The sequence below is a fragment of the Phyllostomus discolor genome, chromosome 3 (genome assembly GCF_004126475.2).
Source record: "Phyllostomus discolor isolate MPI-MPIP mPhyDis1 chromosome 3, mPhyDis1.pri.v3, whole genome shotgun sequence".
NCBI classification, from domain to species: domain Eukaryota; kingdom Metazoa; phylum Chordata; class Mammalia; order Chiroptera; family Phyllostomidae; genus Phyllostomus; species Phyllostomus discolor.
The window spans coordinates 195456611-195478331 of NC_040905.2; the positions used below are offsets into that span (position 1 = coordinate 195456611).

Consider the following 21721-nt stretch of genomic DNA (forward strand, 5'->3'; position numbering starts at 1 on the left):
AGTGAGCTTTATAAATGTTTTTGCTGTTCTTCTTTATAGATAAGAGAAAAAATAAAACCTTTTTTAAAAGGCATCTATTTACTGCCATTGATATCTTGTCGCATCAAACTGGACAGGCACAGATAATTCAGCGGTGAATCTGGCATTGTAACGAAATGGCATGTTGTTGCTTTCCATAACGATTGGATAAGAAAGGTAAAGGAGTGTCACAGTATATTTTATAGCAAGTTTTTAGAAGGCATTCGGTGTTTATTAGGCAGTAAGAACCCTACATTCAGACAGTACTCAAGAGAAGCTACAATTACTTCCTATGTTTTGTTAAAGTTAAAAGGAGATGATATGATTTTAACAAATAAATGCCTTAATTCACTTTATGGGCATATTCAACCATAAGATCCATATTCTCTTAGAGTATACAATTCATATTTATATACAACATTCTTTATAAATACATAATCATTAGATTATAATCCAATAATCCTTACCAAGTTTTTTAGTGTTTGCAAGCTAAAGATAAAACCTTTGAACCTGAATTTAGAGGCAATTAAATTAAACACGACTCTAGAGAACATCTGGGAAGCCAGAAATTTGAGAAGAGATGATCAGATGCTTCACCCCACTCCTTCTCAAAAACCTACTACTACTATAAACTAGTGAAGATTGCCAAGGGCATGGCAAAGAGAATCAGAAACCAGCTGAAGAAGCTCAAATAGAGGGTAATTTGAGTATTAATAAAAATAATGACTGAAATGTATAAAGTATGATACACACATATACAAACACCCTTTCAGTTAGTACATATCCCAGGCAAAAAGCCCTATCAATTGTAATGGACTGGACCACACACACACACACACACACACACACACACACACGTTTTTCTTTCATTCAGTACAACCTCTGGGGAACAATCCCATGATCTGTTATGGATGACATGAGCTAGCTATACATTTCTTTGTCTCTAAAATTGGGTGTCAGTATTCAAAGGGTAACTCCTACTTCTAGCACTCCAAGACGTGCTGAGTTGTGTTTATAACGTCCTTGCTCTTGACTAAGTGATAAACTCTTTTATCTGAGTGGTTGCACTCTGAAATCACAACCCAACTTCCATGCACACTCCCCTAAGCTTTTGCTCATTCTTACTACTCTCCTACAAACCCATGGCAGTTAATGTACACAAGATGCTCAAAAAGTGAGAATGTTGATGGAAAGGAGAAAGAGGAAGAAAAGTACCTTGTTTTTTCATTTTCAGAATGATAGTCTTGATAGTGCCTGGCCCAGAGTATGTGCTCATAAATATTTATTCAATGAATTAATCAATGAATCAGTGGAGTGGATAAACTCTAGGACATGCTGTGGAGAGTTATTCAAGTGAGCAGTAGGAATTTATGAAATACCTGTGTGTGTGCATGTATACAATGCAAGTACTTTGTACAGCTGTATACAAAAAAGATGGTTTCCTTTTTGTGTCTTTATTGTCCTTCTGACATAAACAAATCCTATTTTGTACTATTAATCTTAGCCCATTGTCAATAATACTTCTCAACATCCAGGTTAGGATTTGGCGGAGACCCCTTGCTGTACTCCTCCTTACAGAAACAACACTTGAAGCTGTGATCCTGTTTTTCTTCTCTTCTTGTGGGGAATGGGTGAATATTTACAGGAACCATTATACCCGTCGGCAAGGAAAGGTATTAAGCCTAAAAGAACAATAGCAGCAGGACCAGTAGCCCAAGCACAGAGTTTCACAAGATCTGGGTTCGGAATGCACTTTAGAGATGGAGGAGGAGCGGACAGTTCACGGAAAATCACTCGCCCCCGCCCCATCCTGGTGCTTCACTGCACTTGAATAAAAATGTAACTCAAGAAAAATATGTTTCATCCCGCAGATCTCACAAGTGAATAGACCTGTGGTTATTTCTGTGGAACCTGGCAGAGGCCTAGCCCTTGATTCCTTTTTAGTATTCCAGAAATATTTTACATCATCTGCTCTCCTTTGGAAGGCATTTAGGAAATAGAAATTTTGGGTCCAGGATATCGCACGAGGCACAAACTTTGCTGCCAAGGAAAAACTGAACATGCACTTTGTATGGTAAAAGGTTATCGCCATCTGCATTGTATCAAGCCTCTGAGTGGCTTGTATAAATATCTGGCAGGGAAGTAAGCTCCCCTTGTCCAGCAATAGTCATTAGAATGATAAAAATGCAGGGTTGTGTAACTTGTTCTAACACCCGAGATCCATCACCATTACACAAGACCGAGGTCCCCCCCTCCCCCAAAAGTCAGGCCACGAGAGAACTATTTTGAAAAAATGGTCTTGGGGAAAAAAAAAGGAGCGGTCACAACAAATCTGACTTGGGGACAATATTTGCCCTTGGGTTCTATTAATTAACTACCTGGCGATGTCATTCCAACTGCAACCCAATCTCAGCCGTGACCAACCACTGCAGCCGCTTGAGTGAGGATAGACACTCAAGATAGAGAACCTCATAAGTCATCTTTGAAGGAATTGGACTTCATGCACTGTTACCTATGGTGCATGTATCAGAGGCATTCTCCTCCAGGGAGCAGAAAGCTAGTAAATTATGTCAGTGTTACAACTTGTTCTCCACATTTGTTTTTCTCCGTTAGGAAACATTAACTATAAACAAGACGCACTCTAAGCTACACAGAACACTCCTCTCATCCTTCAAATTCTAAAACTTCACCAGGCTTTGTCTGTTATTTAGTGACGATTTTTAACATGAATAATCAGATATTCTCCAGTTTAAGGAATGTTTACTGTTGAATATTTTTGAATAGTATTTCTGGGAAAAGAAATTATGTGCGCATCTGCTGGTCCCTCATTTTCTGGACTTCATATGTTCCATACTTTTTTCATTTTCTTTCTTTTTTTATAATAAGAGTAATTTTTTAAAAAAGATTTTATTCATTTATTTATTTATTTTTAGAGAGGGAAGGGGGGAGGAGAGAGAGAGAGAGAGAGAGAGAGAGAAACATCAATGTGCGGTTGCTGGGGGTCATGGCCTGCAACCCAGGCATATACTCTGACTGGGAATCGAACCTGCGACACTTTGGTTCGCAGCCCACGCTCGATCCACTGAGCTACGCCAGCCAGGGCTTCTGTTTTGCTTTTTATCCAGTTTTAGAGATTTGCCCCCTTTTCTTTCTCCCACTCCCTTAATCTACCACCAAAAGATTTCATGTAACCCTCCTTACCTCTCCTCCTTTGATTCTAGTGTAAAAAACCAGCTTCAAAACTGTTGTTCTTGGGAGCATTTTCCCAATCTGCTGCGATTTTTGTTCCTGGCATTTGTCATTTTTGGCCACCTTGCCAGGGCAATTTTATTTCATTTTAATTTACTTAAATGTAAGTAGCCACATTGGGCTAGCGGCTACAGTATTGGACAGTGTGGGTTAAGACAGGGATACCCTCATCCCCGGAGGAAAAAGCCCAAGTCTAGGGCAGGCCTATTAAAATATTGTGTAAACTCAAGAACTGCAAAATCAGCCTGAAAATTTAGAAGAATACATAATTTAATACAGAAATATGAAGAAAACAAACACAATTGAATGCTGCTTGCATAACGAGGATTTAAAAAAATCACAGTCTCTATGGAAGGAACTAAAAGCCATAGAAGGAGAACAGGCTAAGATGGAAATGAGTATGTGCAGGAGGAGGAAGCTCTGCTAAGAAAATAATGCAAGAAAACACAAAATACAGTGGAAGACTCAGAAATCCATATTGCTAGTGGTGAGATAAAATGCCAGAAATTCAAACTGATCAAGCTTAGTACAAGTTTCAGTGTAGAAAGCTGCACACTAATCTCACTTATAAACACAGAAGCACAATTCTAAATAAATACTTCCGAACTGAATTCAAAAAATATTCAAAGAATCTTTCTCCTTTGTTGAATAAGGCTTATTCCTCACATGCAAAAATAAATTAAAATTAGTCTTTTGCTGTAATATAACACAGTAACTGTCCCAAGGAAAAGAACATAAGAATCCATGATGCTAAAAAGGAGTTGACTAAAACTTAGTTTTGCCTTTTGAATGAAAAAATTAGAAATAAAAAGATACCTCGCTAGTAATATTACACTAGATTATCTATCTCAAAGGACAATGTAAATTATGCTCAATCGTGAAAATATTTCCCAACTAGGGAAGAAATCAATCAGTCATCACAGGTATTTTCACTATTTTTTTTAAATCTTTGACATTTCCAGCCAAGGCAATAAGGCACAAAACCATAGTAAGCATTGCACTTCTTCAAACTTCTGCTCCTTTTCAAAAAATAAATCAGAAATAGAAACAAACAACAAATGAGAAAATATACACATTATGATTATCAAATAAAAGATTGAGTTTTTTAAAATATAGAAAACTTTTACATATCTCTAAGAGAAAAGAAAAAGGAAGATAACAGAAATATAGGTCTTTTGATCAAACAAAAGGAAAATCCCCAAAATTCTACTGTTGTCCAAAAGTGTAAATATCATTTAACTTCACTAATGACCAAAATAATGTAGGTTAAATAATAGCAATACTATTCTTCCACTTCTTAAATGACCAAAGATCTTTTAAAAATTTTCATTGTAAAATATCCGGTGAAACAGATGTTTCTGTTGCAACTCCTGATATTTAGAGCACAGCCTGACAAAGTGACACAAGCCTTACAAATTTCACATTATTTAAACTTAAATTCTACATCTAAGGATATCTTAAGGAAACTACCATGAATACATGCAAAAAAATCACCAGAAGGATGCCAGAATAATTTCCAATAGTGAAAAATGGAAATAATATAAAATTCCAATGATAGGTTACTAGTTAAATAAATTAGAGGGCAATTGTTTAATACCACTAGAGTGATATTGTTGAATAATATTAAAATTTAAAAGTAGATACCAAACACAACTTTATCACATTAGTGTACATATTATGTATGAATGTTCTGCATGTGTGTGCATATATGTCTAAGTATGACTGATAATATATACATCAAAATGTTGACAGTCTGCCCTGGCTGGTGTGGCTCAGTAGATTGAACACAGGCCTGTGAACCAAAGGATCACTGGTTCAATTCTCAGTCAGGGCACATGCCCGAGTTTCTGGCTGAGAGGCATCCCATTGATGTTTCTCTCCCTCTCTTTCTTTCTCCCTTCCACTCTCTCTAAAAATAAATAGATAGATAGATAGATAGATAAATAAATAAATAAAGTCTTTAAAAAATGTTGACAATCTCCTAGGAGGATATTTAAGGGCTTTTATTTACTTTTGGTTTGTAGTTTTATATCATTTCCAAATTTTCTTTCTCCCTGCCTCTTTTCTTCCCCTGGGGAATGATGTTAACTCAGAAATTTGAATCTCACCTGTAGACTAATGACACCCAAATGTATGCCAAGTTACACTCTTAAAACCCGACATGTAGTTCCCGTGGTCCAGTGGACACTCTGCCTGAACGTGCCATAGGCCTCTCGAACTCAAGGTATCCTCTCCTCCTATTTTCAAGACATCAAATACGGCCACATAATCTATCCCTACAACACAGATTTTACAAGTCTGCAGTCTGCGGGTAATCTGTAATGTCTTCTCGCTGACCTTTCACCTTTAGTAACCCTTCCAGACACTTCACCTCGGAATGACCTCCCTCCCTCATAATCTTACTGCCCCCAGCCTTTGTTCAGGTATTTCCGCCTAGATTACTGGAAACAAGAGATGTTTTAAACATCTCTAGCCAAAGAAGCTGCTCTTCGTTCAAACACATTGTATGACCTGCTGTCAAAGTTACCTTTCTGAAATACAGATCCGATCATGTTAAAAAAACTTCCATGATTTTCTCTCCATTTACAAAATAAAGTCTAATATTTTTTTACACGTTGAAGGACTGTCCTAAATAATACTTCCAACGGCACCCCTCATCACACTCTAGTCCCCTCCCTACTTCCCCGCCTACTTCTTGTGCTACATTCTCACTACACCTGAGTCTGTTCGGGGATGTTGGAATGTGCCATGCTTACCTGATGTTTGCCCGGCCTGGAACTCCCCCCGCCCCCACCAAAGACTTCTTTTGAGAAAGCAATGATCAATGCAAAGCCAATCAGGGAACATCTAATTAAGAAAATTAACATACCAAAGTAACTCTGTTACATAAATCAACCCACTTATTATAGGCTAGCATTGTGTCAAACTATGGAGCTTCTACTGGTCTCTCAATTCCTCTGTCTTGTGATGGCAGAGTGGTGTTGTGGGCCCAGGCCCCACGAGTGACTGCTTTCGCTCAGGACCCACGGGCCAGCTCCCCACAGCTCGTCTCTCCATCTTGGTTTCGCCACAGAAGCAGCAAGGGTACTTGGCGTGCGGGCTAATTTGAACTTCCTTCACCATTTTCCTGAGGGAGGCACCATAACGGGGGTCCCATATGTACTGATGATTCTGACCTTCTTGGTGTTTTTACCATGTTGCCACAAACTAGGTCAGAACCCAGGGAGGCTGCCTGGACATGCTTAACAACTCTTGTTCATCTCCCCACATATCTGCCCTTCTTTTTTCCAGTTCTTAAAAATCCAGATCAAAGTTCATCTCCCCTCTGAAGCTATCCTAAATTCTTCTGCTGTGCAGAAAACATTAATCTTTGTCCATTACCCCCCCCACTACATTGAATTATACTAACCCCATCATAACTATAATTGATGCACATATATTTGGCTATATCCCAAGTTGGACAGCAAGGACTGACCCTTATATTTTTATTCCATCGATGACTGAAAAATAACTATGAAATAGTGATGAAAGAATAAACTATTGCCTTAATCTTCACTGGCTATAAGTCCAACATGCAGAATAAACTAATAAATTCCAGTCCCAACAGTGTTCTTATGAAAGCCCTTATAAATATTATATTTAAACTTGTTTCACCAAATCTGTATTGATGTGCTATGCTAGGGACTTTTAGTTCTTCTATTTGATGGTATGATGGAAACACTCGCTAAAAACAAAAAATAAAACAATGACAAAACTATAACTGGGAAGAGTACTCTGCCATACCTAAGCCTTCTTTATACTGTGATATCAAATCAATCATATTTAGTACGTCTCATTTATTTTAACTATGTACTCAGGCTTCATAGACTGAAATTCTAGAATGAAAAATATGTTGGCTCCATTAACATTTAGGCTATTTCTCACAGTCTAGCCAAATCACAGAACAACCAGTGGGTCAAGAAAGAGCTTAATCTCAGATTTATACTCACAGAGTTCTTCCACCCACGTACATGCTTTAGTTATTAAACACGGACACAAATCATTTTGAAATGGACCCATAGGGACAGTACATCAAATTGTGAAATGGTGCGCACAGGAGTTGCAGAGCTGCAGACTGAATCCAGACTACAAAAATCAACAGAACGAGCACGCAAAAGACCGAACGGATTTCTAATAGTGCCAAATTCCATCACCCATTCTATAAACACACAAGGAACAGGGAAAATCTGGACAGCGAAAAGTCGAGTCATCAGAATCCAAATGAAAATTAAAGAGGCCTAACATATCACTATTAAACCAATTGCTAACTTAATATAAGATGCTAACGTCACTATTAATACTGTTATGAGTAAATTTATAAAATGATTTCAGTTGACATGTTTAATGGCTACACAAGATGACCAAGCGGTAGTTTGTCCAAAGAGTCAAAGGTGAGAATGTATTTATGTGCCTCACATCAAGAGGTCAAAGGAAAAAGGAAGACAATCTCACATGATATTTGGACACCAGTTTATGATTGTATAAATGATGTAGGCAAAGAATAGAGAGGCACGTAATATGACGAAGAGAGCTACCATAAACCAGCAGGCAACATCATGTGTGAAGCATTCTCACTAAATTCAAGAACAAGGTAAGAATGCCCCATGACCTCTAGGTGGGGAGTCTAGGTAACATAACGAGGCAAGAAACAGAAATAGGCGTAATAAAAAATTACTCATATTTCAGATGAAAGAGAATCGGAACAAAGGAAATGTTGAGGGGTGTTGAGAATGCATTATGCACAAGGATAACTGTTTTAGATGCAAAGTTTTTCAGTAACAACTGACCAACGACAGGAGATTCAAAAATTCAATCGTGGCATCTACATGATAAGACATACTTAAAGGTAATTTTAGAATTTTAGTGCATGAAAAATTTCACTACTCAGTTTTAAAAATAAAAATTACATGAAGTGCTTTTATTATATATTTACATATAAAACTATATATGCGATCACACATACACAAAAAAGAATAAGAGACAAAAACTGCAACTGTGATTGTATTTTCTTGTTTTATCTAAAACTATTTATGGATATAGTATTTCCACAATAAGAATGAGAAATTATCTTTAGACAAACACTTGCAGATGGAAGCTAGTAAGACTTTTAATGGTTACCCTTGAATTAAAGGTAATTGGTTTCAAGATAAATATTATAAAAATGGTTTAACCATACTTAGTTGTCAACAAGGATTAGATATCCACTTAATTACTTTAACCAAAGTGGGGGACATTTTGGAAGCACATAGAAATATCTCTCCAAAAGGCAGAAAGAAGAACCGGGCTTCACAAAGGACTGGAACAGGAACAACCAAGCCGCAGGAACACGGTGGCCACCCCCTCCAGCCTTCCATCCGTCTCCTTCTCTCAACCTCTGCCCGCTCGTGTTCATTCACTCCTAACATTGATGACACTTCTCTGGTTCTCTGTGCAGTTGTAACTCTAAATGCCCTACCTATGGGCAACCCCCCCAACAAAACCCCACACAGTCTACCCTCTCAGAGGTCTTGTGTTCCAGTCCAGATTCCCAGCAGAAGGAATATAAACAATCCACTCGGTCTCTGCATTGCCGCTTCAGTGCAAACAGAAAGGGACAACCCTCATGGGTGGGCGTGACTTAGGAAGAGAATGGGCATTGTTCTCAGTGACAGCGGTTGTTGACTGAAATGGACTAAGAGCGGAAAGAAAAGTAAGAATTTAATGCTATGCCTAGACTCACCCAGAAGGAAAATTGTTTTTGAAATGTATCATGTCAAATTGTCCTTCTAAAAAAGTGCCAAATGCCAGGAAGCATGGTATGGGGACTTGGAGACTGCAAGTACAAAAACATTTACTGTATTTATGATTCAAAGGTGTTAAAAAAGAACTTGTTTCTTTTTGCCAGGTATTTTAAGAGTAACTATGAAGAAAATGGAATTTTAGAATATATTTAGAATATATGAAAGACACAGAGAATCTAATCATTACATTGCAAATATTTGGGCTTCAGCAACAACAGAACTCTTAAAACTGTTTAAAAAGCCAGATACATTTCAAATCAAATGTACTCATGTATGTATGAGGATTGAGGGGAGATTTTAAGATCGTGAACTTATCATGTATTTTATTTGATACAGCTATTGTAAGTTTATCTAAAAACACATTTAACTGTGACATTTGTTAGCATTCCAAAGAGATGAAATTTAGAGTTTATCTTGTTTTTATTTTGTATTTTAGATTATATGAATGACCACATCAATTACCACTATAGAGCGAAAAATTTTGCATTTCATGTCTTTTAAACCTTCAAATGATTAATGGTTGAGTGTGCACAGATTCTAATATGTATTACATGTATATGCTTAAATTATCAATCCATGACTCTATAATATTTACATATATTATCACTCAAAGGTACTGACTTATAAAACTCTGCTGAATATAATATAGTCTCTGGTGGATTAACCAATTCTTACAATTTGATTATACTTGCATTTACAATAATGACAGTGTTTCTTAAATATGTGTCGGATATGAAATAAATCTCGTTCATTACTTCACATACTTGAAGAAATATTCTTCTAAGCATTGATGACCACAGAGCTGATCGCTAAAAATTTGTTTAACCTGAAGAAACTACTAAAATACTCATAAAGATTTTTTTCTTTTGTGAAATGGGATGGCGTATGGAAAAAAAGAGGAATATTTGGATGTGGGGGAACAATGAATATCCCATATAAGGATATACTGAATAAGGGTGGAAGACTAAATTTTGTACTGAGGTTTGGCATATAAATTTATAAACTTAAGTTTACACTGTCTGATATTTTGAGATACGGACTAGATGTACTCAGGACTGGAAAAACTGATTTTGCTTGAGTCACATTTTTATTTTAATAAAGGGTGTGAGGTTGAGTACTGACCTGGGATTAGACGAATCTAAGAATTCAGAAACCAGATCAATGAGAGGACAGAGGCAGATAGATGTGTTGCCAAGTATTTAGGAGATAAGATCTCCTACCGCTTTGGTGGCTGGGACCTGCAATGATCGGTGGATACATCTGCTAAGGAACACGAGGTGGGTGATGCTAGCCCAGGTAACTATACAGTGTAAATGGCCTCTGAGAGCTAATCCCCCAGACTGACTGGGGTGAGGGAAGGGTGATCACTGGGGATTATCAGGTGCTTTAGAGAGTGTCCATTCAAACGGCAGTCTCCAAATGAATTAGTCCTGTGTCTGCTCCACTTGGCCTTCTGCTTGATCATCCACATACCCAAGTGCCCCTCGTGGCCGCCCTCTCTGCCTGGTGCCTTTCCAATGAACTTCACTGGTGAGTGTGTGTCTGTGGGTCTCACTCTGCTGGATCTCTGACAATAGAGCACAGAGGCAGTGTTTCATGGTGGTTAAGAATTTAGACTTTGACCCAGGCTGTCTGGATTTGAATTCTATACCTTGACTTAGCAGCAGTGTAACTCTGGTCCAGTTACTTATGTACTTTGTGCCTCAGTTTCTTCATCTGTACTTTGGAGATAATAACAATCACCTCACTGAGCCTGTTTTTCCATTATGAGGAGTTAATGATTTCATATAAGGAAAGTGCCTAGCATGATACCTTAATGAGTAGTAATTACTCATTCCTCAGGATTAGCAAGAGGGACTTTTGATATGTTGCTAGAGTATGTCTGTCAAGCGTGTAAATCAATTACAATAACACTCAACATTCTAGTCTGGCTGTGAATTAAAGCAAGTCATGATCTTCATGGAGACTGACAAGATAGGTAGGACCGGGGATTAGGGAAAATGGTGACTATAACCAATAACCACGCCACTGTACCTGGGCCACGAAGGGGGTGATAATGTCCCGGGCAGAGGAACAGAACAAGAGCTACTTGAACTTGTCCTGTTCAGAGGCTAACATTGTGGCAGGGGTCAAAGGGCAGCACTGACTGTGATGCGGAGAGGGGACGTTATTAAAAACAGATGTCTGCACGCTCCCTCTGAACTCACTGAACAGAGTTCTCTCCAGGGGTTGGTGGGGTTGGCTTCCTTTACCAGCTTTGGGGGGCAAAGTAGGATTCACACCTGAGATTCTACTCAACACTTTCTATTTCTCCCATGAAAAGGGGTGAATCACCATTCAGCCCTCCTATACTCTAGCACTGTAGAAGTCAAGCACTCATTGAATATTCCTTTGAGAAGATGTCACGACCATCCTTGTTTTAGTGAGAAAAGAAGTCAGAGAAGTACAATGCTAAACTAAAATAAAAACACTAAATATATTAAACACAGAGCTTTTCAAGAACTCTAAAGCTATCATGAATCCCGTTTTCTAGGTCTTGTAGCAAACGGAAAGTCGAACAAGATTCGATCTGTGTCGTCAAGAAGCAGAGGGGAGGCAGACGCCACCTACACAGTAAGTGCTACAGAAGAGCTGTGTACTGCATTTCCTTACAATTTCCTCATCTAATTCACTATTTCTCTACAGTATTTTCCCACACTTTGGGAAAACAGCAAGGATGTGAATACAGGTTACTCTGCAAAATTCCTGAAAGGAATACACTGCTGGGACTTCGGAGATTCTGCTTGCTAAATTCTGACTCCGGGTCCTATGCCTCGAGACTACAGGGTCCAGCAGATGTAATGTCTGCTTACGTGTGGTTCGTAGGGCAATAATATGGGTGTAATAATTTACAGTTTTAATGAGAACATTTCACCTAAAATGTCATATGGTGTGCTTGAGTCATGTGATAGTGTTATATTACAGAAGTATATACCTGTGATTTTGTAATATTTTGTAATAAAAAAACGAAGCATTATTCATGCCAGACCTTGTATAAGACAAAGAGATTTCAAAAATGCAAAAAGTGAAAGGAAATGGGGAAAAGTCATCGGTGCTTGCTGTGTTCACGAACTACCTAACACTAACCCACATGTGTGCGCTTTGGAGAATTCGCCTTCTTTCCCAGATCCATGTCCAATGGCGCACCCAACAACTTCTGGCTCCTGGGCTTGTCCTGCTGGTGGGTGGTGAATCCCTGCTGCTTCCCATGCTCCCCCGGCACCCATGGAACAGCCACGCATCCTTGCTTTGCCAGACATTGGTACTAGAGACTGTTCCTTTGAGGCCACCTTTCTGCCTGTGACAGCAGACACTGTCGATGCCCCCAACCCTCATATCCCAGCATCTATGTCCATTGTCTGGCAGATTTTTTTTTGGTGCCTAGAGGACATTGTCCACTGTCTGGGGAGGTGAGAGGAACAGAATTAATGCCTTCCAGGAAGCAAGCCTCAACAGTGATTGATGGGAGTTGGTCTCTGAATAATCCCAGTTCCCTCTCAGTTGTGACAATTCTACAGCTTGAATTCTAGATTGGTTCACCATCTTCCCTGCTGGGATTAAACACGTTACCTTCTCTGCTGTTGGTCCCCTTCCTTGTCTCATGTCCCCACTGCCAAAGATCACCTCCCAAATACGCTATTTGTGCTTGTATCCTCAGTTTGCAGGTTCCGCCTCCGGCAGAACCCAAACTGAGACACCGGCCCTGTCTCTGACTGGCTGTGTCCCCATTAGACAGGCGCAGGGGCAAATCAAGGCTTCCACCCAAGTAACCACCAGCCAGTGTGGAGAGAGCTCGTATCCCCGTGGCGTAGCTGCTGGAAGAGGGGCGCACTCCTTGGGGTTCAGGAGGCATTTGCCTCTCTGAGCACTGCTGTTCCCCGAGATCCCAATGTCTGCTCTGTCTCTCTCTCTGTCTCTTGCTCCCCAGACATCTGGGGACATAAACTAGAGGAGGATTCTGGGTGGGGAGTGCCGTGATTGACTTTGTAGGGCCTGTTCTGCGCAGTATCCATGACCTTGGAGGGGAATTAGAATCTCAATTGGTGGCTCTTTTTAAGATATTCACTACTAGGCACTTCTCAGTTTAATCCTTGGGTCCAGGTGCCAAATCTGAGACAACAGAGGAAGTCTCATATAATATTTTGTTGCAGATAAGTATTTAAAGTGCATATTTTTACTACCCATTAGGTACAAATAGCCTAAACTGTGGTATCTTCATTGCTAGGAAATCCCAACAATAACTGCCTGGAATCATCAGGAGCAATGATGAAAAGCCAAGTGTGCATGTTTAGAAGGAAACGGTGACAAAAAAAAAAAGAGAAATCTTGGCTGGAAACAGTACTTGTGAAAAACACAAACAAATATTTCCTAATTTCTTTCAATGTCAAGTTTAGAGTCACCTGGACAGGTCAAGTCTAGAACACAGGATTAAAAGGAGGCCTTATTTGCAGATGTGACTCAACTGGTATAAGTCAACATGACTGGGTCAAGCTGAAAGAGATGCTGATATCAAAATACACTACCAAACAACACATCTCAATGGGCCTGCACCCTCTCCATCAACAGCAGCAGGTGCATGGACTGCCTTTTACTGCTGAGGACAAAGGTCACACTAAACTACGAAGCTGGAGTGCTGGCTGGTGTGGCTCAGTTGGTTGGGAGTCATCTCGTAGAACGGAAGGTTGTGGGTTTGATTCCCAGTCAGGGCACATACCAGGGTTGCAGGTTTGGCCATGGGGTCGGGGTGGCGGAGGGCAGTCAATTGATGTTTTTCTCATATTGATGTTTCCCTCGCTGTCTCCCTCCTTCCACTCTCACTAAAATCAGTAAGAATGTCCTCGGGTGAAGATTTTTTTAAAAAAATGAAGCTTGAACACTAGGGAAGAATTAATTATAGAAATGGGTCCCTTGAGGCAAAAATCTCATTTGCATGGGATAACAGTAGTGGGTTAGAGAACGTCTTTCTTCCCTGAGAATGTCCTTGGATGAGGATTACCAGGGAGGGTAAGAGACGACGAACAACACAGTGGCTCTGAGTCCTGCTCTGTGTGACAGGCCAGAGGAAGCCACATTCTCCCGACTCTCAGCGAGGCGACGTGGAGTCAGCTGTGTCCGCCACTGGCAGCCCCAGCACCCCGCTCTGCGTCTCATCTCGGCCAGCTGTCCAGGCCCCTCTCCTCAGCGAAGCAATGAAACAACCGCTATGACCTGTGTGCATTTTTTTTTTTAAATGTGACTCTGGACTCTCAAGATCCAGTGTGACACAAGGAGAGAGGAGGGGACGGCTGGGGTGAGTACCACAGTCTGGAGGGTCAGTGCTTTCGACCCAGCACACTTCTCCAGTTCCCGGAGGACTCAGTGCTACTACAGCCCTTGGCATTCAACAAAAAAAGACTGTAATTGTTTCATTTCAACTTCCTGATAATAAACTGAACCCAGGCCCCCCTACTCCCAGGCCACAGACCTGTACCCGTCTGTTAGAACTGGACCGCATGGCAGGAGGTGAGTGGCTGGTGAGATAGCGAAGCTTCACCTGTATTTACAGCCATTCCCCATCCCTTCCATAACCACCTGAGCCCCCTGTCAGATCAGTGGGGGCATTAGATTCTCATAGGAGCACAAGTCCTACCATGAACTGCACATGCGAGGGATCTAGGCTGCACGCTCCTTATGAGAACCTAGTGCCTGATGAGCTGAGGCGGTGATGCCAGCGCTGGGGAGCAGCTGCAAACACGGACTATCATCAGCAGAGAGGTCTGACTGCCTAGAGACCATAATACATCAATTGCTCGCAGACTTGTATCGAAACCCCATCAGTGAGTGGCCAGTAACAATTAAGGGCAGCTGGTGGCAGGCTGTAAAGCCATCCTCCTCCCTGCTCCCCTGTCCATGGAAAAACTGTCTTCCACAACATTGTTCCCTGGTGCCTGGAAGGGTGGGAACCACTGAACTAAAGCATCGTTTTATTTTCTAAAGCAGAGCAGTATTGTAGAAGAGACTGCAAAATTCCTCATGGATATTGAAGATAAAACCTGAGCTCTAAAAGGACTGTTTGAAGAGCAGTCACTTCAGGCTATGCTTTGAGATGCCCAAGGAGAGAGTAATATTTCACCTCCTAGAAAGCAGTACATGTTCATTATAACTAATTCCTCAAACGTAGAAGAAATGGATACATTTAAGCAGGTGAATATACTATATATAGAAAACTACTGTTAATGTTCTGAAAATGTTCTTCCCAGTTTGAGTTGCACATAGTTTATGAAATTGGACTTCAATAGATAGAGTTTTTACATGCTGATGGTAAACACACAGAGTTTCAGCTCATTTACTATGATATTTGGACAATGTACTAAGCCGTTAGTTTTTAAAAGATGACTTTCTTGACTACAATATATTCCAGTGAGGGTGTATTTCTATTTTATTCAGGTTGGAATTTGTGGTTGCTGCCTCTAGTTTCTGTGTGGAGTCAGCCTCTGGTCCCACCCCCAACCCTCTGGCCACCCTACACTTCCTTCTCTCACTCTTCCCCTGTACAGGGGGACCCCCTTGGCCTCTCCCTCTGCCCCTCTCTTGGCCCTTGGTGGCCCAGAGGAGCCTGAGTTCTACAGAGTCAGGGTCCGGTGTGCCCAGTGCTGCCTGCTCCTGGGAAGGCAAGTCACCTTTAGGCAGAGATTCAGCATTAGGAAGCTGGGCAATAAAAGCCACATTCTCCATTACCAATATCATCTTTGAAGTTAAAAAACAAAGAAACTTGTATTTTGCATTGGCAACCAGTCTATCCTACAACCAGGTGTGGTAGGATGGAAATTACACAATGGCCCTGGCTGGCGTAGCTCAGTGGATTGAGCGCAGGCTGCGAACCAAAGCATCGCAAGTTCGATTCCCAGTCAGGGCACATGCCTGGGTTGCAGGCCACATCCCCAGTGGGGGCCATGTGAGAGGCAACCACACATTGATTCTCTCTCTCTCTTTCTCCCTCCCTTCCCCTATCTAAAAATAAATAAATAAAATCTTAAAAAAAAAGAAATTACACAATGAAGGTTATTGGGAGCAGGAATTAAAATAGTGAGTTGAAGCCCTGGCTGGCATAGCTCAGTGGATTGAGCGTGGGCTGTGAACCAAAGTGTCACAGGTTCTATTCCCAGCCAGGGTACATGCCTGGGTTGCAGGCCATAACCCCCAGCAACCGCACATTGATGTTTTTCTCTCTCTTTCTCCCTCCCTTCCCTCTCTAAAAATATGTATATAAAATCTTAAAAAAAATAGTGAGTTGAACTCATATACCTCAAAATACATCTTATACACTCTAACAATAACTTATAACTTAAAAAATATCCAACTTGGACTTTGCTTGGTAAATGACTAATATACTAATAAGTACATTAACCTTACTTAGAAAATGACTAATTTACTGAGTAAATTCACTTAGTGAATGACTCAATCATGTAATAAGTCCAACTAAAAACTTTCTTTAAAATATTTCTACTAAGCTTACAGGAAATGATTTTTCCTTAATTTTGAATGGCATCTAACAAGGTGGCTATCACTAATTCAACAGGTGTTGTAATTATCCTTAAGTTCATAGCTTCCACAGGTACTCGAGCTATGAAAGAAATGTGCTATGAATTTGAAAAATCTCTGTTGCTTAACTCATTACGCAAATAAAACAACTGCTTGAATGACTTCCTGAGAAATGCAAGATGACAAAGAAGATAAATTCTCTCCAAATCTTTTCATAAAGATTGATAACAAATGCACTTACTAGCACATCACAGATTTCATGTTGTCCCACTATCATTCACTTCGAGGGAAATACTGTAACAAAATGCATGTACAATGGCGGTTTGCAAAGAGCTTTCCTGCCCACAAGTGGCCTCCAAACCCACAGCAGGTTACTATATACAAGCAGACTCTACCCCAGAAAGCCATTCTTCGTATGGCCTGAGAAGATTAAAAATCTACAACAGCTTAGTGGGCGGAAGGACACAGCAAAAAGGAAAAAGGACTCATGGACATGGACAATAATGTGGTGATTCAGGGGGCAGGGAGGGAAGGGAGTATAAGGGGGACAAATGGTAATGGAAAAAATGCAATAAAACATAAATTTAAAAAATAGAAATAATTTTAAAAGAGCATTTACAAAATCTATGGGAGAGGCAGAGACAATGGAGGAGAGGAAATTCCTTTTTACTGCAGGTCTTTTAACCTGACAACTTACCCGGGAAAAGCCAGAGAAGAACCAGGTTTTCCTGAGAAATGTCCATGTGAGTTTGTTCAATGAACAGTAAGATGCCGATTTTACTTTGTAGTGAGCCTTCTGCCCCATCACTCTCCACAGACTCTTGTATTTAAGAGTGGATGCCATGTTATTGGGAAGCTTCTGGCTTCTGGGAAACTAACGTAGGGGGTTTCTATTGCCAAGTTTAAGTGGACTGCTCTGGAACTTTGGTAGTCTTTACCTAACAAGTATAACCTAGCACAAGGGCCTGACCCTGCCATCTGAGCTGGCCCAGGCCAGTGCTCTTGGTGGAAGAAATGGGGTGGGGTTTCCAGACCTTTCCTTGGTTAGAGAGATGCTCTTCCTAACACCCTGGCATGGCAAAGACCACGCCTCCCTTCCTCAGCATCCGTCCTCCTCGCTCTCCTTAGCAACAAAGCTCCATGGAACTAAAGGTGGGCATGAGACCAAGCTTTCCCCAGTGAGATCTGCATGGAAGTGTGGCGGGGTTGCTGGAGAGTCACCTTAAACAGAGATGCAACTGTCCTTGCCCTTTCCTCCTTCCCAGGGTGTGGAACAAGCCCAGGTGGGAGGGAGGAGCTCCCACAGCCACCTTGGACTATGAGGAGGCCCAAAGATGCCACGGCAGAGCACTGGAAGGAAGGAATCTGGGTCCCTGAAGACATCACGAAGCTGCCATATTAGCTCTGAATTTCCTACTTGAGACTTCATGTGAGAGAGAAATAAATATTTGTTGTGTTTAGGCCAGTGGTACTTTGGATTTTTCTGCTATATCCAGCTAAACCTAATCCTAGATAATTCACTGGGCTAAAAAGGAAGCTCAGAAGACAAACTAGAAGGAATTATACCATCTTAGGCTCTGCCAATGATTGCTCCATGTTAGACCATGGACCCAGCAATCAGGGACCACATAATGAAGTTCCAGGTGCCAGGTGGGGACGCTGACGAATTGAGAGAAATCGTGGCCAGGACTGCGGCATATTCTAATTTATGGAGTAAGCCCCACACATTAAAACTCAGATCTTTAAAAAACGCTATCTCCTGATGTTAAAATGTCTCCCAAAATTTAAAAATATATTGAATATATGTATATATTTTAGAACACACACACACATATGAGTGAAATGTATACATACATATGTTAAGAGCCAAGTGAAATGAACCCATGGGAAACGGCCCTAAAGCCATGGTTTTTTGTCATCTGGGTTAGGCTATTTGGCTTTATATCTTAGGTAACACTTTTGCAGCCCTTGAAATGGAATCCCCTACTTCTCCCTGGCTTCTGATACTCAACACAAGGAAGAAATATAGTAAAAATTGGGAGAGGGAGGAGAAAGACCAGCTCCCAAGACAGAAGACTGGGTTCACTCTGTCTCTGGCATTTACTTAGCTCTGTGGTTAGCCTTCAGCTACCTAACCTCTCCTACAATCTATGCCTTTTCTGTAAAATGATTCTGTGAAATCATAATATGAAAGTGCTTTGTAACTTACGAATCTATTCACAAATTAAAGGTATATCCGGTCAAGAATAAACACATTTGCTAATTCTACTTCATGGCCACTGTCAAGGGAAATCCTCTCTGAGCACGTTTGTACCACTGGGGTGACTTTCCTATCCTTGGCCCGCAGAAGGGAAGTAGGACAGAGCAGCCCGCCCTCTCAGTCTTTGACTGAATGTCCTCACGGTGCATTTCAACCGAACAGAAGAGACTGGCCAGCAGTACGTGTCTTTAACAGTAGCAGCAGGTGCACAGTCTTATCACATACCACAGAGTCCTTTAGGCTGGGGATCGTAAATTAAATGCATGCAAATGCTAGACTCAGAAAAAAATTGAATTCAATATTTGAGAATTATTTGTGCATGCACACTCGTGTGCCCCCTCTCTCCCCATCCATCTCTTCAAATAGTGAATTTTAGTATCAATTTGCCTGGGAAATATACGTGAGGTCCAGGTCTGGTTCATGCACTGATGATTCATTCGATCGTTCACACGTCTGAAGTTCTGATGCAATTACAAAAGAACTTTCTACATAAGGCCAAAGCAATGTGAGAATTGTTTAAAAGTTTAAGGTGCACGAAAGAGAACATTTCCAGAGATACATTTAAAAATATAGGTCTTTTCAGCATCATAAAAGAACCTAGCTTCTGCCACAGTGTGCAATTCTTGAGAGCAAAACCATGCTCTGAGTTGGGAACAGCTGAATCCACTGCAGATTGTATGGCTCCCTCAATCCTTTCCCACGGAAAAGGAGAACCCAAACTTTCCTTCTCCCCTCAGCATTTGGGCCATCCAAAGGACTAGTACAGAAGCTATTACAGCTCATTGTGTGAAAACAAAATGGCCCTCCTTTTGTTCATCAGGGTTTTAGCCTAGTGGCATCGTACACGTTTCCAAATTTTGTTAAAAAACGTCAAAGCAGATACTTTTTTCCCATGAGGCTATGAGAAAAGATCGCTCTCCAGATAAAGGTGTGAACATAAGCCAGGGTGGACATATCCAAGGATGCTCTTCCCTTGGAGCTAGGAAGAGCCTTTGCCTGTCTCTCCCCAGTCTTCTGGCCATCTATAGCTACGAGGTCTTGGTGGGACAGCATATTCCCCATGAGAGGATCATGTTTCTGGAATTCTAGAACAATAAAGAAAGCAGAGTGTTTTTTCCAAAGGAAGCTTCACGCTTTGTTTGTTTAACAGACATTCAGCCAGAGGGAAGTGGAAGCGTGGAGCTCTGAGTTTATTTTGACGTGAAAAGACCTAGGAGATGTGGAATCTTGCATCCACAGTGGGCCCACCCTAGTCTGTGCTGTCTAGGAAAGGCACGTTATCCACCATGGTGGGAGAGACACCCGGGAGAAAGGACATTACAAAACACTCATTCCCTGAAGAGGAAACGCTGAAGAGCTTTCTGTTAATTTTGTAAAAGTGTTTCATGTGAGTTCGTTCCAGGAGCTCAGTCTTTCCCCCGTTCTGTTGATTGTGTCTCTGGAAACATCTGTGCTGACTACAGATTTCACTGCTTCAGTCTTTGCACTCTTGGATGAATTTAGTGTGGGGAGGCGGAGGATATCTAAAAAGAAAAAGGTCTGCACTACAGTTTATCCCTTCAAATAACAGGTGATCATCGTGTCCACACATATATCCCCCACTGAGATGTACAATTCTGACAATACATTTAAAGAAAAGTAAAGAGACAGTTATCCTTGTTTGGTCCCTCTCACGTGCTGAAAGATAACAGTAAATTTCACATCAGTAAAGGAAATTCTCCATCTTGAGACTTTCCCTAAGAGAAGTGAGATGTCTGAATTGTGAGAGGTAATGTGTACCTGCACGTGTGTGTCTGCGTGTATTTTTATGTGTTTGTGTATTTGTCTGCCTGTGTCTGTGTCTCAGTGTAGTTGGGTGTGCATTCTGTGTCAAATGGAAAAGAGGTGAAGAGCTAATTTTTCCAGGGAAAGTAATCCATGACCTGAAAAATATCCCTATGCTTGTCAATTTCACAGAAAGGCCAGGCCACACTCAGTTCCAATGTTACCACTCTGCACACACGTGGGAATCCGATGAGCTGCCTCTCTTTCATGATAAACCAAACCCACACTATACAGCTTACCACTTTCAAACCCATTCTGCGATGAAACACACTTGCCTGATCACTATGGAAAAATCCATATTCCAACCTCCACCAATGTCTCCTCTAACCATTGGTCCTCTTTTACTAATTGTCTCCAAGTGTATTTTAATTATTCCAAAGAATGGTCAACTGAGGTTTGGAAAAGCTACAATAAAGACACATCGGCTTCCAGGTCCGACAGGAACTGAGTCCAGTGGACCCTCTCCTGCATCTTCTCATAACCCAGCCAAAATGAGAAAAGAAAAACAGAATCGAGGGAAAGTTCGGTGAACAGAAACTTTTGAGAAGTCTTTGCTTGTTAGGTTACAAATGGATTCAAACTGAAGAAAGGCACTGGAACCCTGTTGGCAATTCTACTTTCCAAGACAGGATGTAGTATTTGGAAGGAGAAAGCTGAAGACGGAGTAGGTCTTGAGGGGAGCAATGCGTACCTAACTCATTACCCACTTAACTGTTTTGGATCAACAATACAGAGGCCCCGTAAACCTGGCCAAGCCAAACAGGGGAGCTAGTACTGTGTTGGCCAAAAAGGTCATTTAGTTTTTTCTGTGCAATGGCTCTAGTGGTGCTCAGTTGTCTTTAATTTAATGCGAAACAACTTTGTTAGATTGTATTGTGACAGCTGTCATCAGCGTGCATTGAAAAAAACTTGTCAAAATTGGTGAATTTTTGTCCAGCCATTTTAATAATGAAGACGGAAGAAGATATGCAACATTTTTAGCCCATTATGC

At 40.9% G+C, this 21721-nt stretch overlaps 1 protein-coding gene across 1 annotated transcript in view; it reads right to left on the reverse strand.

The window, feature by feature from the left end:
- Positions 1-21721, reverse strand: part of SVEP1 (sushi, von Willebrand factor type A, EGF and pentraxin domain containing 1) — a 160777-nt gene that overhangs the window by 134561 nt on the left and 4495 nt on the right. The gene's annotated exons all lie outside the window — the stretch shown is intronic.